This window comes from Crinia signifera, chromosome 1, assembly GCF_055691185.1.
Source record: "Crinia signifera chromosome 1, ASM5569118v1, whole genome shotgun sequence".
Classification (NCBI taxonomy): domain Eukaryota; kingdom Metazoa; phylum Chordata; class Amphibia; order Anura; family Myobatrachidae; genus Crinia; species Crinia signifera.
Genome location: NC_139217.1, coordinates 213267066 through 213282647, shown reverse-complemented (window position 1 = coordinate 213282647; position 15582 = coordinate 213267066).

The following is a 15582-nucleotide window of genomic DNA, read 5'->3' as shown; positions in this document are numbered from 1 at the left end:
TGACTGTCAGTATATAAACCAATCAGAATGGCTTATTTTGAATGACAGTTGCATCAACCAATCAGATGATCTCAATTCTGAACTAAATTGCATAAGGGCTTTATTTGCTCTCCATAACTTACTGAGGTCCTTCCTAACCCTAGTTTAATTGAAAACCTACAAAACCAGCCACAGATAGTTGATAACAAGAGCATTCTTGACCAATTGTCTTGCTGGTTGAAGACTAATGCATGATAGTCCCAGCAAAAGTTGTAAAATAGAGAACTGTTGACTGACAGTACATAAACCAATCAGAATGGCTTATTTTGAATGACAGTTGCATCATCCAATCAGATGGTCTCAATTCTGAACTAATTTGCATAAGTGCTTTATTTGCTCTTTATAACTTACTGAGGTCCTTCCTCACCCTAGTCTAATTGAACACCTGCAGAACCAGCCACAGATAGTTGATAACAAGAACATTCTTGACCAATTGTCTTGCTGGTTGAAGGCTATTGCGTGATGGTGCCAGCAAAAGTTGTAAAATAGAAAACTGTTGACTACATTCTTGACCAATTGTCTTGCTGGTAGAAGACTATTGCATGATGGTCCCAGCAAAAGTTATAAAATAGAAAACTGTTGACTGACAGCACATAAACCAATCAGAATGGCTTATTTTGAATGACAATTGCATCAACCAATCAGATGGTCTCAATTCTAAACTAATTTGCATAAGGGCTTTATTTGCTCTCCATAACTTACTGAGGTCTTTCCTAACCCTAGTTTAATTGAAAACCTACCAAACCAGCCACAGATATTTGATAACAAGAGCATTCTTGACCAATTGTCTTGCTGGTTGAAGACTAATGCATAATAGTCCCAGCAAAACTTGTAAAATAGAAAACTGTTGACTGACAGTACATAAACCAATCAGAATGGCTTATTTTGAATGACAGTTGCATCAACCAATCATATGATCTCAATTCTGAACCAATTTGCATAAGGGCTTTATTTGCTCTTCATAACTTACTGAGGTCCTTCCTCACCCTAGTCTAATTGAACACCTGCAGAACCAGCCACAGATAGTTGATAACAAGAGCATTCTTGACCAATTGTCTTGCTGGTTGAAGACTAATGCATGATAGTCCCAGCAAAAGTTGTAAAATAGAAAACTGTTGACTGACAGTATATAAACCAATCAGAATGGCTTATTTTGAATGACAGTTGCATCAACCAATCAGATGATCTCAATTCTGAACTAATTTGCATAAGGGCTTTATTTGCTCTCCATAACTTACTAAGGTCCTTCCTAACCCTAGTTTAATTGAAAACCTACAAAACCAGCCACAGATAGTTGATAACAAGAGCATTCTTGACCAAATGTCTTGTTGGTTGAAGACTAATGCATGATAGTCCCAGCAAAAGTTGTAAAATAGAGAACTGTTGACTGACAGGACATAAACCAATCAGAATGGCTTATTTTGAATGACAATTGCATCAACCAATCAGATGGTCTTAATTCTAAACTAATTTGCATAAGGGCTTTATTTGCTCTCCATAACTTACTGAGGTCCTTCCTAACCCTAGTTTAATTGAAAACCTATAAAACCAGCCACAGATAGTTGATAACAAGAGCATTCTTGACCAATTGTCTTGCTGGTTGAAGACTAATGCATGATAGTCCCAGCAAAAGTCGTAAAATAGAGAACTGTTGACTGGCAGTACATAAACCAATCAGAATGGCTTATTTTGAATGACAATTGCATCAACCAATCAGATGGTCTCAATTCTAAACTAATTTGCATAAGGGCTTTATTTGCTCTCCATAACTTACTGAGGTCTTTCCTAACCCTAGTTTAATTGAACACCTGCAGAACCAGCCACAGATAGTTGATAACAAGAGCATTCTTGACCAATTGTCTTGCTGGTTGAAGACTAATGGATGATAGTCCCAGCAAAAGTTGTAAAATAGAAAACTGTTGACGGACAGTATATAAACCAATCAGAATGGCTTATTTTGAATGACAGTTGCATCAACCAATCAGATGATCTCAATTCTGAACTAATTTGCATAAGGGCTTTATTTGCTCTCCATAACTTACTGAGGTCCTTCCTAACCCTAGTTTAATTGAAAACCTACAAAACCAGCCACAGATAGTTGTAACAAGAGCATTCTTGACCAAATGTCTTGCTGGTTGAAGACTAATGCATGATAGTCCCAGCAAAAGTTGCAAAATAGAGAACTGTTGACTGACAGTACATAAACCAATCAGAATGGCTTATTTTGAATGACAATTGCATCAACCAATCAAATGGTCTTAATTCTAAACTAATTTGCATAAGGGCTTTATTTGCTCTCCATAACTTACTGAGGTCCTTCCTAACCCTAGTTTAATTGAACACCTGCAGAACCAGCCACAGATAGTTGATAACAAGAGCATTCTTGACCAATTGTCTTGCTGGTTGAAGACTAATGCATGATAGTCCCAGCAAAAGTTGTAAAATAGAGAACTGTTGACTGACAGTACATAAACCAATCAGAATGGTGTATTTTGAATGACAATTGCATCAACCATTCAGATGGTCTCAATTCTAAACCAATTTGCATAAGGGCTTTATTTGCTCTTCATAACTTACTGAGGTCCTTCCTAACCCTAGTTTAATTGAAAACCAATAAAACCAGCCACAGATAGTTGATAACAGGAGCATTCTTGACCAATTGTCTTGCTGGTTGAAGGCTATTGCGTGATGGTCCCAGCAAAAGTTATAAAATAGAAAACTGTTGACTGACAGCACATAAACCAATCAGAATGGCTTATTTTGAATGACAATTGCATCAACCAATCAGATGGTCTCAATTCTAAACTAATTTGCATAAGGGCTTTATTTGCTCTCCATAACTTACTGAGGTCCTTCCTAACCCTAGTTTAATTGAAAACCTACAAAACCAGCCACAGATAGTTGATAACAAGAGCATTCTTGACCAATTGTCTTGCTGGTTGAAGACTAATGCTTGATAGTCCCAGCAAAAGTTGTAAAATAGAGAACTGTTGACTGACAGTACATAAACCAATCAGAATGGCTTATTTTGAATGACAATTACATCAACCAATCAGATGGTCTCAATTTAAACTAATTTGCATAAGGGCTTTAGTTGCTCTCCATAACTTACTGAGGTCTTTCCTAACCCTAGTTTAATTGAAAACCTACCAAACCAGCCACAGATAGTTGATAACAAGAGCATTCTTGACCAATTGTCTTGCTGGTTAAAGACTAATGCATGATAGTCCCAGCAAAAGTTGTAAAATAGAAAACTGTTGACTGACAGTACATAAGCCAATCAGAATGGCTTATTTTGAATGACAGTTGCATCAACCAATCATATGATCTCAATTCTGAACCAATTTGCATAAGGGCTTTATTTGCTCTTCATAACTTACTGAGGTCCTTCCTCACCCTAGTCTAATTGAACACCTGCAGAACCAGCCACAGATAGTTGATAACAAGAGCATTCTTGACCAATTGTCTTGCTGGTTGAAGACTAATGCATGATAGTCCCAGCAAAAGTTGTACAATAGAAAACTGTTGACTGACAGTACATAAACCAATCAGAATGGCTTATTTTGAATGACAGTTGCATCAACCAATCATATGATCTCAATTCTGAACTAATTTGCATAAGGGCTTTATTTGCTCTCCATAACTTACTGAGGTCTTTCCTAACCCTAGTTTAATTGAACACCTGCAGAACCAGCCACAGATAGTTGATAACAAGAGCATTCTTGACCAATTGTCTTGCTGGTTAAAGACTAATGCATGATAGTCCCAGCAAAAGTTGTAAAATAGAAAACTGTTGACTGTCAGTATATAAACCAATCAGAATGGCTTATTTTGAATGACAGTTGCATCAACCAATCAGATGATCTCAATTCTGAACTAATTTGCATAAGGGCTTTATTTGCTCTCCATAACTTACTGAGGTCCTTCCTAACCCTAGTTTAATTAAAAACCTACAAAACCAGCCACAGATAGTTGATAACAAGAGCATTCTTGACCAAATGTCTTGCTGGTTGAAGACTAATGCATGATAGTCTCAGCAAAAGTTGTAAAATAGAGAACTGTTGACTGACAGTACATAAACCAATCAGAATGGCTTATTTTGAATGACAGTTGCATCATCCAATCAGATGGTCTCAATTCTGAACTAATTTGCATAAGGGCTTTATTTGCTCTTTATAACTTACTGAGGTCCTTCCTCACCCTATTCTAATTGAACACCTGCAGAACCAGCCACAGATAGTTGATAACAAGAACATTATTGACCAATTGTCTTGCTGGTTGAAGACTATTGCATGATGGTCCCAGCAAACGTTGTAAAATAGGAAACTGTTGACTGATGGTACATAAACCAATCAGAATTGCTTATTTTGAATGACAGTTGCATCAACCAAACAGATGGTCTCAATTCTGAACTAATTTGCATAATGGCTTTATTTGCTCTTCATAACTTACTGAGGTCCTTCCTCACCCTAGTCTAATTGAACACCTGCAGAACCAGCCACAGATAGTTGATAACAAGAGCATTCTTGACCAATTGTCTTGCTGGTTGAAGACTAATGCATGATAGTCCCAGCAAAAGTTGTAAAATAGAAAACTGTTGACTGACAGTATATAAACCAATCAGAATGGCTTATTTTGAATGACAGTTGCATCAACCAATCAGATGATCTCAATTCTGAACTAATTTACATAATGGCTTTATTTGCTCTTCATAACTTACTGAGGTCCTTCCTCACCCTAGTCTAATTGAACACCTGCAGAACCAGCCACAGATAGTTGATAACAAGAGCATTCTTGACCAATTGTCTTGCTGGTTGAAGACTAATGCATGATAGTCCCAGCAAAAGTTGTAAAATAGAAAACTGTTGACTGACAGTATATAAACCAATCAGAATGGCTTATTTTGAATGACAGTTGCATCAACCAATCAGATGATCTCAATTCTGAACTAATTTGCATAAGGTCTTTATTTGCTCTCCATAACTTACTGAGGTCCTTCCTAACCCTAGTTTAATTGAAAACCTACAAAACCAGCCACAGATAGTTGATAACAAGAGCATTCTTGACCAATTGTCTTGCTGGTTGAAGACTAATGCTTGATAGTCCCAGCAAAAGTTGTAAAATAGAGAACTGTTGACTGACAGTACATAAACCAATCAGAATGGCTTATTTTGAATGACAGTTGCATCAACCAATCAGATGTTCTCAATTCTGAACTAATTTGCATAAGGGATTTATTTGCTCTTTATAACTTACTGAGGTCCTTCCTCACCCTATTCTAATTGAACACCTGCAGAACCAGCCACAGATAGTTGATAACAAGAACATTATTGACCAATTGTCTTGCTGGTTGAAGACTATTGCATGATGGTCCCAGCAAACGTTGTAAAATAGGAAACTGTCGACTGATGGTACATAAACCAATCAGAATGGCTTATTTTGAATGACAGTTGCATCAACCAATCAGATGGTCTCAATTCTGAACTAATTTGCATAATGGCTTTATTTGCTCTTCATAACTTACTGAGGTCCTTCCTCACCCTAGTCTAATTGAACACCTGCAGAACCAGCCACAGATAGTTGATAACAAGAACATTCTTGACCAATTGTCTTGCTGGTTGAAGGCTATTGCGTGATGGTGCCAGCAAAAGTTGTAAAATAGAAAACTGTTGACTACATTCTTGACCAATTGTCTTGCTGGTAGAAGACTATTGCATGATGGTCCCAGCAAAAGTTATAAAATAGAAAACTGTTGACTGACAGCACATAAACCAATCAGAATGGCTTATTTTGAATGACAATTGCATCAACCAATCAGATGGTCTCAATTCTAAACTAATTTGCATAAGGGCTTTATTTGCTCTCCATAACTTACTGAGGTCTTTCCTAACCCTAGTTTAATTGAAAACCTACCAAACCAGCCACAGATATTTGATAACAAGAGCATTCTTGACCAATTGTCTTGCTGGTTGAAGACTAATGCATAATAGTCCCAGCAAAACTTGTAAAATAGAAAACTGTTGACTGACAGTACATAAACCAATCAGAATGGCTTATTTTGAATGACAGTTGCATCAACCAATCATATGATCTCAATTCTGAACCAATTTGCATAAGGGCTTTATTTGCTCTTCATAACTTACTGAGGTCCTTCCTCACCCTAGTCTAATTGAACACCTGCAGAACCAGCCACAGATAGTTGATAACAAGAGCATTCTTGACCAATTGTCTTGCTGGTTGAAGACTAATGCTTGATAGTCCCAGCAAAAGTTGTAAAATAGAGAACTGTTGACTGACAGTATATAAACCAATCAGAATGGCTTATTTTGAATGACAGTTGCATCAACCAATCAGATGTTCTCAATTCTGAACTAATTTGCATAAGGGATTTATTTGCTCTTTATAACTTACTGAGGTCCTTCCTCACCCTATTCTAATTGAACACCTGCAGAACCAGCCACAGATAGTTGATAACAAGAACATTATTGACCAATTGTCTTGCTGGTTGAAGACTATTGCATGATGGTCCCAGCAAACGTTGTAAAATAGGAAACTGTCGACTGATGGTACATAAACCAATCAGAATGGCTTATTTTGAATGACAGTTGCATCAACCAATCAGATGTTCTCAATTCTGAACTAATTTGCATAATGGCTTTATTTGCTCTTCATAACTTACTGAGGTCCTTCCTCACCCTAGTCTAATTGAACACCTGCAGAACCAGCCACAGATAGTTGATAACAAGAACATTCTTGACCAATTGTCTTGCTGGTTGAAGGCTATTGCGTGATGGTGCCAGCAAAAGTTGTAAAATAGAAAACTGTTGACTACATTCTTGACCAATTGTCTTGCTGGTAGAAGACTATTGCATGATGGTCCCAGCAAAAGTTATAAAATAGAAAACTGTTGACTGACAGCACATAAACCAATCAGAATGGCTTATTTTGAATGACAATTGCAGCAAAACTTGTAAAATAGAAAACTGTTGACTGACAGTACATAAACCAATCAGAATGGCTTATTTTGAATGACAGTTGCATCAACCAATCATATGATCTCAATTCTGAACCAATTTGCATAAGGGCTTTATTTGCTCTTCATAACTTACTGAGGTCCTTCCTCACCCTAGTCTAATTGAACACCTGCAGAACCAGCCACAGATAGTTGATAACAAGAGCATTCTTGACCAATTGTCTTGCTGGTTGAAGACTAATGCATGATAGTCCCAGCAAAAGTTGTAAAATAGAAAACTGTTGACTGACAGTATATAAACCAATCAGAATGGCTTATTTTGAATGACAGTTGCATCAACCAATCAGATGATCTCAATTCTGAACTAATTTGCATAAGGGCTTTATTTGCTCTCCATAACTTACTAAGGTCCTTCCTAACCCTAGTTTAATTGAAAACCTACAAAACCAGCCACAGATAGTTGATAACAAGAGCATTCTTGACCAAATGTCTTGCTGGTTGAAGACTAATGCATGATAGTCCCAGCAAAAGTTGTAAAATAGAGAACTGTTGACTGACAGGACATAAACCAATCAGAATGGCTTATTTTGAATGACAATTGCATCAACCAATCAGATGGTCTTAATTCTAAACTAATTTGCATAAGGGCTTTATTTGCTCTACATAACTTACTGAGGTCCTTCCTAACCCTAGTTTAATTGAAAACCTATAAAACCAGCCACAGATAGTTGATAACAAGAGCATTCTTGACCAATTGTCTTGCTGGTTGAAGACTAATGCATGATAGTCCCAGCAAAAGTCGTAAAATAGAGAACTGTTGACTGGCAGTACATAAACCAATCAGAATGGCTTATTTTGAATGACAATTGCATCAACCAATCAGATGGTCTCAATTCTAAACTAATTTGCATAAGGGCTTTATTTGCTCTCCATAACTTACTGAGGTCTTTCCTAACCCTAGTTTAATTGAACACCTGCAGAACCAGCCACAGATAGTTGATAACAAGAGCATTCTTGACCAATTGTCTTGCTGGTTGAAGACTAATGGATGATAGTCCCAGCAAAAGTTGTAAAATAGAAAACTGTTGACGGACAGTATATAAACCAATCAGAATGGCTTATTTTGAATGACAATTGCATCAACCAATCAAATGGTCTTAATTCTAAACTAATTTGCATAAGTGCTTTATTTGCTCTCCATAACTTACTGAGGTCCTTCCTAACCCTAGTTTAATTGAACACCTGCAGAACCAGCCACAGATAGTTGATAACAAGAGCATTCTTGACCAATTGTCTTGCTGGTTGAAGACTAATGCATGATAGTCCCAGCAAAAGTTGTAAAATAGAGAACTGTTGACTGACAGTACATAAACCAATCAGAATGGTGTATTTTGAATGACAATTGCATCAACCATTCAGATGGTCTCAATTCTAAACCAATTTGCATAAGGGCTTTATTTGCTCTTCATAACTTACTGAGGTCCTTCCTAACCCAAGTTTAATTGAAAACCAATAAAACCAGCCACAGATAGTTGATAACAAGAGCATTCTTGACCAATTGTCTTGCTGGTTGAAGGCTATTGCGTGATGGTCCCAGCAAAAGTTATAAAATAGAAAACTGTTGACTGACAGCACATAAACCAATCAGAATGGCTTATTTTGAATGACAATTGCATCAACCAATCAGATGGTCTCAATTCTAAACTAATTTGCATAAGGGCTTTATTTGCTCTCCATAACTTACTGAGGTCCTTCCTAACCCTAGTTTAATTGAAAACCTACAAAACCAGCCACAGATAGTTGATAACAAGAGCATTCTTGACCAATTGTCTTGCTGGTTGAAGACTAATGCTTGATAGTCCCAGCAAAAGTTGTAAAATAGAGAACTGTTGACTGACAGTACATAAACCAATCAGAATGGCTTATTTTGAATGACAATTACATCAACCAATCAGATGGTCTCAATTTAAACTAATTTGCATAAGGGCTTTAGTTGCTCTCCATAACTTACTGAGGTCTTTCCTAACCCTAGTTTAATTGAAAACCTACCAAACCAGCCACAGATAGTTGATAACAAGAGCATTCTTGACCAATTGTCTTGCTGGTTAAAGACTAATGCATGATAGTCCCAGCAAAAGTTGTAAAATAGAAAACTGTTGACTGACAGTACATAAGCCAATCAGAATGGCTTATTTTGAATGACAGTTGCATCAACCAATCATATGATCTCAATTCTGAACCAATTTGCATAAGGGCTTTATTTGCTCTTCATAACTTACTGAGGTCCTTCCTCACCCTAGTCTAATTGAACACCTGCAGAACCAGCCACAGATAGTTGATAACAAGAGCATTCTTGACCAATTGTCTTGCTGGTTGAAGACTAATGCATGATAGTCCCAGCAAAAGTTGTACAATAGAAAACTGTTGACTGACAGTACATAAACCAATCAGAATGGCTTATTTTGAATGACAGTTGCATCAACCAATCATATGATCTCAATTCTGAACTAATTTGCATAAGGGCTTTATTTGCTCTCCATAACTTACTGAGGTCTTTCCTAACCCTAGTTTAATTGAACACCTGCAGAACCAGCCACAGATAGTTGATAACAAGAGCATTCTTGACCAATTGTCTTGCTGGTTAAAGACTAATGCATGATAGTCCCAGCAAAAGTTGTAAAATAGAAAACTGTTGACTGTCAGTATATAAACCAATCAGAATGGCTTATTTTGAATGACAGTTGCATCAACCAATCAGATGATCTCAATTCTGAACTAAATTGCATAAGGGCTTTATTTGCTCTCCATAACTTACTGAGGTCCTTCCTAACCCTAGTTTAATTGAAAACCTACAAAACCAGCCACAGATAGTTGATAACAAGAGCATTCTTGACCAATTGTCTTGCTGGTTGAAGACTAATGCATGATAGTCCCAGCAAAAGTTGTAAAATAGAGAACTGTTGACTGACAGTACATAAACCAATCAGAATGGCTTATTTTGAATGACAGTTGCATCATCCAATCAGATGGTCTCAATTCTGAACTAATTTGCATAAGTGCTTTATTTGCTCTTTATAACTTACTGAGGTCCTTCCTCACCCTATTCTAATTGAACACCTGCAGAACCAGCCACAGATAGTTGATAACAAGAACATTATTGACCAATTGTCTTGCTGGTTGAAGACTATTGCATGATGGTCCCAGCAAACGTTGTAAAATAGGAAACTGTTGACTGATGGTACATAAACCAATCAGAATTGCTTATTTTGAATGACAGTTGCATCAACCAAACAGATGGTCTCAATTCTGAACTAATTTGCATAATGGCTTTATTTGCTCTTCATAACTTACTGAGGTCCTTCCTCACCCTAGTCTAATTGAACACCTGCAGAACCAGCCACAGATAGTTGATAACAAGAGCATTCTTGACCAATTGTCTTGCTGGTTGAAGACTAATGCATGATAGTCCCAGCAAAAGTTGTAAAATAAAAAACTATTGACTGACAGTATATAAACCAATCAGAATGGCTTATTTTGAATGACAGTTGCATCAACCAATCAGATGATCTCAATTCTGAACTAATTTACATAATGGCTTTATTTGCTCTTCATAACTTACTGAGGTCCTTCCTCACCCTAGTCTAATTGAACACCTGCAGAACCAGCCACAGATAGTTGATAACAAGAACATTCTTGACCAATTGTCTTGCTGGTTAAAGGCTATTGCGTGATGGTGCCAGCAAAATTTGTAAAATAGAAAACTGTTGACTACATTCTTGACCAATTGTCTTGCTGGTTGAAGACTATTGCATGATGGTCCCAGCAAAAGTTATAAAATAGAAAACTGTTGACTGACAGCACATAAACCAATCAGAATGGCTTATTTTGAATGACAATTGCATCAACCAATCAGATGGTCTCAATTCTGAATTTATTTGCATAAGGGCTTTATTTGCTCTCCATAACTTACTGAGGTCCTTCCTAACCCTAGTTTAATTGAAAACCTACAAAACCAGCCACAGATAGTTGATAACAAGAGCATTCTTTACCAATTGTCTTGCTGGTTGAAGACTAATGCATGATAGTCCCAGCAAAAGTTGTGAAATAAAGAACTGTTGACTGACAGTACATAAACCAATCAGAATGTCTTATTTTGAATGACAATTGCATCAACCAATCAGATGGTCTCAATTCTAAACTAATTTGCATAAGGGCTTTATTTGCTCTCCATAACTTACTGAGGTCCTTCCTAACCCTAGTTTAATTGAAAACCTACAAAACCAGCCACAGATAGTTGATAACAAGAGCATTCTTGACAATTTGTCTTGCTGGTTGAAGACTAATGCATGATAGTCCCAGCAAAAGTTGTAAAATAGAGAACTGTTGACTGACAGTACATAAACCAATCAGAATGGCGTATTTTGAATGACAATTGCATCAACCAATCAGATGGTCTCAATTCTAAACTAATTTGCATAAGGGCTTTATTTGCTCTCCATAACTTACTGAGGTCTTTCCTAACCCTAGTTTAATTGAAAACCTACAAAACCAGCCACAGATAGTTGATAACAAGAGCATTCTTGACCAATTGTCTTGCTGGTTGAAGACTAATGCATGATAGTCCCAGCAAAAGTTGTAAAATAGAAAACTGTTGACTGACAGTACATAAACCAATCAGAATGGCTTATTTTGAATGACAGTTGCATAAACCAATCATATGATCTCAATTCTGAACTAATTTGCATAAGGGCTTTATTTGCTCTCCATAACTTACTGAGGTCTTTCCTAACCCTAGTTCAATTGAATACCTGCAGAACCAGCCACAGATAGTTGATAACAAGAGCATTCTTGACCAGTTAACTTGCTGGTTGAAGACTAATGCATGATAGTCCCAGCAAAAGTTGTAAAATAGAAAACTGTTGACTGACAGTATATAAACCAATCAGAATGGCTTATTTTGAATGACAGTTGCATCAACCAATCAGATGATCTCAATTCTGAACTAATTTGCATAAGGGCTTTATTTGCTCTCCATAACTTACTGAGGTCCTTCCTAACCCTAGTTTAATTGAAAACCTACAAAACCAGCCACAGATAGTTGATAACAAGAGCATTCTTGACCAATTGTCTTGCTGGTTGAAGACTAATGCATGATAGTCCCAGCAAAAGTTGCAAAATAGAGAACTGTTGACTGACAGTACATAAACGAATCAGAATGGCTTATTTTGAATGACAATTGCATCAACCAATCAAATGGTCTTAATTCTAAACTAATTTGCATAAGGGCTTTATTTGCTCTCCATAACTTACTGAGGTCCTTCCTAACCCTAGTTTAATTGAAAACCTACAAAACCAGCCACAGATAGTTGATAACAAGAGCATTCTTGACCAATTGTCTTGCTGGTTAAAGACTAATGCATGATAGTCCCAGCAAAAGTTGTAAAATAGAAAACTGTTGACTGACAGTACATAAGCCAATCAGAATGGCTTATTTTGAATGACAGTTGCATCAACCAATCATATGATCTCAATTCTGAACCAATTTGCATAAGGGCTTTATTTGCTCTTCATAACTTACTGAGGTCCTTCCTCAGCCTAGTCTAATTGAACACCTGCAGAACCAGCCACAGATAGTTGATAACAAGAGCATTCTTGACCAATTGTCTTGCTGGTTGAAGACTAATGCATGATAGTCCCAGCAAAAGTTGTAAAATAGAAAACTGTTGACTGACAGTATATAAACCAATCAGAATGGCTTATTTTGAATGACAGTTGCATCAACCAATCAGATGATCTCAATTCTGAACTAATTTGCATAAGGGCTTTATTTTCTCTCCATAACTTACTGAGTTCCTTCCTAACCCTAGTTTAATTGAAAACCTACAAAACCAGCCACAGATAGTTGATCACAAGAGCATTCTTGACAAATTGTCTTGCTGGTTGAAGACTAATGCATCATAGTCCCAGCAAAAGTTGTAAAATAGAGAACTGTTGACTGACAGTACATAAACCAATCAGAATGGTGTATTTTGAATGACAATTGCATCAACCAATCAGATGGTCTCAATTCTAAACTAATTTGCATAAGGGCTTTATTTGCTCTCCATAACTTACTGAGGTCTTTCCTAACCCTAGTTTAATTGAAAACCTACAAAACCAGCCACAGATAGTTGATAACAAGAGCATTCTTGACCAATTGTCTTGCTGGTTGAAGACTAATGCATGATAGTCCCAGCAAAAGTTGTAAAATAGAGAACTGTTGACTGACAGTACATAAACCAATCAGAATGGCTTATTTTGAATGACAGTTGCATCATCCAATCAGATGGTCTCAATTCTGAACTAATTTGCATAAGTGCTTTATTTGCTCTTTATAACTTACTGAGGTCCTTCCTCACCCTATTCTAATTGAACACCTGCAGAACTAGCCACAGATAGTTGATAACAAGAACATTATTGACCAATTGTCTTGCTGGTTGAAGACTATTGCATGATGGTCCCAGCAAACGTTGTAAAATAGGAAACTGTTGACTGATGGTACATAAACCAATCAGAATTGCTTATTTTGAATGACAGTTGCATCAACCAAACAGATGGTCTCAATTCTGAACTAATTTGCATAATGGCTTTATTTGCTCTTCATAACTTACTGAGGTCCTTCCTCACCCTAGTCTAATTGAACACCTGCAGAACCAGCCACAGATAGTTGATAACAAGAGCATTCTTGACCAATTGTCTTGCTGGTTGAAGACTAATGCATGATAGTCCCAGCAAAAGTTGTAAAATAGAAAACTGTTGACTGACAGTATATAAACCAATCAGAATGGCTTATTTTGAATGACAGTTGCATCAACCAATCAGATGATCTCAATTCTGAACTAATTTACATAATGGCTTTATTTGCTCTTCATAACTTACTGAGGTCCTTCCTCACCCTAGTCTAATTGAACACCTGCAGAACCAGCCACAGATAGTTGATAACAAGAACATTCTTGACCAATTGTCTTGCTGGTTAAAGGCTATTGCGTGATGGTGCCAGCAAAATTTGTAAAATAGAAAACTGTTGACTACATTCTTGACCAATTGTCTTGCTGGTTGAAGACTATTGCATGATGGTCCCAGCAAAAGTTATAAAATAGAAAACTGTTGACTGACAGCACATAAACCAATCAGAATGGCTTATTTTGAATGACAATTGCATCAACCAATCAGATGGTCTCAATTCTGAATTTATTTGCATAAGGGCTTTATTTGCTCTCCATAACTTACTGAGGTCCTTCCTAACCCTAGTTTAATTGAAAACCTACAAAACCAGCCACAGATAGTTGATAACAAGAGCATTCTTTACCAATTGTCTTGCTGGTTGAAGACTAATGCATGATAGTCCCAGCAAAAGTTGTGAAATAAAGAACTGTTGACTGACAGTACATAAACCAATCAGAATGTCTTATTTTGAATGACAATTGCATCAACCAATCAGATGGTCTCAATTCTAAACTAATTTGCATAAGGGCTTTATTTGCTCTCCATAACTTACTGAGGTCCTTCCTAACCCTAGTTTAATTGAAAACCTACAAAACCAGCCACAGATAGTTGATAACAAGAGCATTCTTGACAAATTGTCTTGCTGGTTGAAGACTAATGCATGATAGTCCCAGCAAAAGTTGTAAAATAGAGAACTGTTGACTGACAGTACATAAACCAATCAGAATGGCGTATTTTGAATGACAATTGCATCAACCAATCAGATGGTCTCAATTCTAAACTAATTTGCATAAGGGCTTTATTTGCTCTCCATAACTTACTGAGGTCTTTCCTAACCCTAGTTTAATTGAAAACCTACAAAACCAGCCACAGATAGTTGATAACAAGAGCATTCTTGACCAATTGTCTTGCTGGTTGAAGACTAATGCATGATAGTCCCAGCAAAAGTTGTAAAATAGAAAACTGTTGACTGACAGTACATAAACCAATCAGAATGGCTTATTTTGAATGACAGTTGCATAAACCAATCATATGATCTCAATTCTGAACTAATTTGCATAAGGGCTTTATTTGCTCTCCATAACTTACTGAGGTCTTTCCTAACCCTAGTTCAATTGAATACCTGCAGAACCAGCCACAGATAGTTGATAACAAGAGCATTCTTGACCAGTTGTCTTGCTGGTTGAAGACTAATGCATTATAGTCCCAGCAAAAGTTGTAAAATAGAAAACTGTTGACTGACAGTTTATAAACCAATCAGAATGGCTTATTTTGAATGACAGTTGCATCAACCAATCAGATGATCTCAATTCTGAACTAATTTGCATAAGGGCTTTATTTGCTCTCCATAACTTACTGAGGTCCTTCCTAACCCTAGTTTAATTGAAAACCTACAAAACCAGCCACAGATAGTTGATAACAAGAGCATTCTTGACCAATTGTCTTGCTGGTTGAAGACTAATGCATGATAGTCCCAGCAAAAGTTGTAAAATAGAGAACTGTTGACTGACAGTACATAAACCAATCAGAATGGCTTATTTTGAATGACAGTTGCATCAACCAATCAGATGGTCTCAATTCTGAAC